The 4,390-nt window shown below is 40.3% G+C and overlaps 1 non-coding gene across 1 annotated transcript; it reads right to left on the bottom strand.

Annotated features, from left to right (window-relative positions):
* Positions 1-442: 442 nt before the first annotated feature.
* LOC127088764 (small nucleolar RNA R71) lies at positions 443-549 on the bottom strand. Its single transcript, XR_007790582.1, has one exon. It is a non-coding gene; the product is annotated as a small nucleolar RNA R71 (small nucleolar RNA).
* Positions 550-4,390: the final 3,841 nt, after the last annotated feature.

The following is a 4,390-nucleotide window of genomic DNA, read 5'->3' as shown; positions in this document are numbered from 1 at the left end:
TGCAAACAATCTCCCTCCTGTTGAACTTCCCGATTTCAAAAATATTTTCCCTTCGATACCCGAGATGGCAGAACCAGCTCGTGCTCTTAGAGATTACGCCGCTCCATCACAAGATGAGCCGCATTCAAGTATTGCTCCGCCCGCAATCGAAGCAAACAACTTTGAACTTAAACCTTCGTTGTTGCAGGCAGTACAACATAACCAATTCTCTGGAAATCCTACCGAGGATCCTAACCTTCATTTATCCGTATTTGTCCAATACGCTGATACTGTTAAAGCTAATGGTGTCACTCCAGAGGTAATTCGACTTCGTCTTTTTCCTTTCTCATTAAGAGATAGCGCTAGAAGATGGCTTCAGTCTCTCCCTTCCAACTCTGTCACCACATGGAACGAGTTGAAGAAAGTTTTTCTTGCCCGATATTTTCCGCCAAGCAAAACAGCTATGTTAAGAGCCCAAATAAATGGATTTAAACAGAAAGATAACGAGTCTCTTTTCGAAGCATGGGAAAGATACAAAGACATGATGAGACTTTGTCCACACCATGGTTTAGAAGACTGGTTAGTAATTCACACATTCTATAATGGTCTCTTATACAACACAAGGTTAACAATAGACGCCGCTGTAGGTGGTGCACTAATGAACAAACCTTATGCTGATGCTTACCAGCTTATCGAAAGCATGGCCCAAAACCACTATCAGTGGGGGACCGAACGAACAATGGTGGAAAAACCTCAAACGAAAATCGGCATGTACGAGATAAGTAACCTTGATCATGTTAATGCAAAAGTGGATGCTCTGGTCCAGAAAATTGAAAGTTTAAATGTATCACCTCCAACCGCCGTGGTTGCTATAACTCAGAATTGCGAAGTCTGCGGAATCCAAGGTCACACTCCTACAGATTGTCAACTCTTAACAGGAATCCAAGCAGAACAAGTAAATTATGCTCAAGGAAGCCCCTACTCGAATACCTATAACTCAAATTGGAAGAACCATCCAAACTTTTCATATAAGAGTAATAATGCTTTGTACGCACCTGGACAGTCTCCAAATCACGCCCCAGCTATACCTCCGGGATATCAGAAGCCGAACCCATCTACACATAGCAATAACGCCCCTAGGAAATCCAACTTGGAAATCATGATGGAAAACTTTATAGCTTCTCAACAACAAACCAATAAAGATTTCTTAAACCAGAATGTACACACTGGCGAACAAATTAAACAACTAGCAAGTAAAGTGGATGCCCTGGCTACCCATAACAAAATGCTGGAAACACAAATATCACAAGTAGCTCAACAACAAGCGCCTACTGCTGCCCCAACTGGTACATTTCCTGGACAGCCCCAACCTAACCCGAGAAGCCACGCTCATGCAATCATACTAAGAAGTGGAACGGAAGTGGAAGGACCATCTGATCCAAGGATAGAAAACCAAAACCCTAAAAAGTCAACTGAGGAAGAAAATAGACCTAAGGAAAAGGAAGAGAGTAATAAGGAAACCATAGAAAAAAAGGAACCTTATGTACCTCCACCACCTTATAAACCACCTATCCCTTACCCTCAAAGGCTTGTTAAAACCAAAGATGCGGGCCAATTTAAAAAATTTGTTGACCTCCTTAAACAATTAAACGTTACAATCCCGTTTACAGAAGCTATTACGCAAATGCCCTCATACGCCAAGTTCTTAAAAGAAATTCTTTCTAATAAAAGGAAACTTGAAGATAGCAAAACCGTTACACTCCCTGCCGAATGTAGCGCTATAATCCAGAACATGCCTCCTAAACTCAAGGATCCGGGTAGTTTCTCTATACCCTGTCACATAGGAAAATTTGTCATCGACAAAGTCTTATGCGATTTAGGAGCCGGAATTAGTGTTATGCCTTTATCCATATGCAAGAGACTGGAAATGGGAGAATTAAGACCAACCAAAATGTCTGTGCAACTAGCAGATCGTTCTGTTAGATACCCTGTAGGAATTCTTGAAAACGTTCCCGTACGCATAGGTCAATTCTACATCCCAACTGATTTTACAATTATGGACATTAGAGAAGATGATATTACACCCATTATACTGGGAAGACCGTTCTTAGCAACTGCCGGTGCAATCATAGACGTAAAACGAGGACGACTCACCTTCGAAGTAGGAGAAGAGAAAATTGAGTTCATTCTTTCCCAATTTTTGAAAGCACCTGCAATAGAAGATACATGTTACTTCATGGATATCATCGATGAATGCATAAAAGAAACAGAGTTAGAAAAGGACAAATCATCCGACTATCTTGTAGAAGACAAACTTAACCAATGTTTAGCAATAACACCGGACCCTACGCAGTGTCTTAAGAAACCAACCCTAGATCTGAAAACACTTCCCAAAAATCTGAGATATGAATTCCTAGACTTAGAACTTGAACGACCTATGATAGTTAATGCTGACCTAGGTAGACTCGAAACAGAAAAACTCCTACATATCTTAAGAAAATATCCAACCGCACTAGGTTACAACATCACCGATCTTAAAGGAATAAGTCCTTCTATTTGTATGCACCGCATCATGCTAGAAGAAGACTGTAAAACTTCTAGAGAACACCAGAGGAGACTAAATCCGATCCTGAGTGAGGTAGTGAAGAAGGAAATAACCAAGTTATTAGAGGCAGGTATCATATATCCTATATCTGATAGCCAATGGGTTAGTCCTGTACACGTAGTACCAAAGAAAGGTGGTATAACAGTCATTGAAAATGAAAAAGGAGAAACTATAACCAAACGAATCGAATCGGGATGGAGAATGTGCATTGACTATAGGAAACTAAATAAAGCAACCCGAAAAGATCATTTCCCTTTACCATTCATTGACCAGATGCTAGAGCGATTGGCAAAACATTCACATTTCTGTTATCTAGACGGTTATTCAGGCTTCTTTCAAATACCAATTCACCCTGATGACCAGGAAAAGACAACATTCACGTGCCCTTTTGGTACCTTCGCTTATAGACGAATGTCATTTGGCTTGTGTAATGCTCCTGCAACTTTTCAAAGATGCATGATGGCAATTTTCGCCGATTTTCTCGAAAACATCATGGAAGTATTTATGGATGACTTTTCCGTATGCGGACAAAGTTTTGAAGAATGCCTTGAAAACCTAGAAAGAGTTCTTGAGCGATGTGTAAAAGTAAACCTAGTACTTAATTGGGAAAAATGCCACTTTATGGTACAAGAAGGAATTGTTTTAGGACACATTATATCAAATAGAGGAATTGAAGTAGACAAAGCCAAAATAGAGGTAATCGAAAACCTTCAACCCCCTAAAACCGTGAGAGAAGTACGAAGCTTCTTAGGACACGCCGGTTTTTACCGACGATTCATCAAAGACTTCTCTAAAATAACTAAACCTTTAACCGGACTATTGATGAAAGATGCTGAATTCATATTCGACAATAACTGTTTAGAAGCATTTCAAACGCTTAAGCAAGCATTGATCTCCGCGCCCATAATGCAGACACCCGACTGGAATGAACCATTCGAAATAATGTGCGATGCCAGCGATTACGCTGTAGGTGCTGTTTTAGGACAACGAAAAGATAAAAAGCTTCATGTTATATATTACGCAAGTAGAACTCTAGATGAAGCACAGATGAATTACGCCACAACCGAGAAAGAACTCCTAGCAGTTGTGTTTGCACTAGATAAATTTCGTTCTTACTTAGTCGGAGCCAAAATAATAGTCTACATTGACCACGCTGCTATCAAATACCTCCTAACAAAAAAGGATGCTAAACCTAGACTCCTAAGATGGATCTTGTTGCTACAAGAGTTCGATTTGGAAATCAAAGACAAGAAAGGAACTGAAAACGTAGTAGCAGACCACCTCTCTAGACTTGAGAACCTTGAACCGGAAAGAACATCAATTAACGATGATTTCTCATACGATAAGCTTATAGCTACTTTGGAAGAGAATAACTCTGACAAGCAAGTAGAAACCACCTTAGCTATATCTGTTACACCATGGTACGCTGATCTCGTCAACTATTTAGCTGCCGGAATAGTTCCACCTACTTTATCCTACCAGCAGAAGAAACGATTCTTCTATGACATAAAACACTATTACTGGGATGATCCCTTACTTTTCAAAAGAGGCCCCGATGATATTTTCCGTCGATGCATACCCGAAGAAGAGGTAGAAAATATAATCCAACATTGCCACTCCGCTCCTTATGGTGGACACGCAAGTACATCCAAGACCTGCTCTAAAATCCTACAATCCGGTTTTTATTGGCCAAGTATATGGAAGGACGTACATGCGGCTATTAAGGAATGTGACAGATGTCAACGCACAGGAAACATATCTAGACGTGACGAGATGCCACAAAAAGGTATTTTGGAAGTAGAGATT

The sequence above is a fragment of the Lathyrus oleraceus genome, chromosome 5, assembly GCF_024323335.1.
Source record: "Lathyrus oleraceus cultivar Zhongwan6 chromosome 5, CAAS_Psat_ZW6_1.0, whole genome shotgun sequence".
Taxonomy (NCBI): domain Eukaryota; kingdom Viridiplantae; phylum Streptophyta; class Magnoliopsida; order Fabales; family Fabaceae; genus Lathyrus; species Lathyrus oleraceus.
The sequence above is the reverse complement of the archived record's forward strand: the minus strand, read 5'-3'. Positions and strand labels throughout refer to the sequence as shown.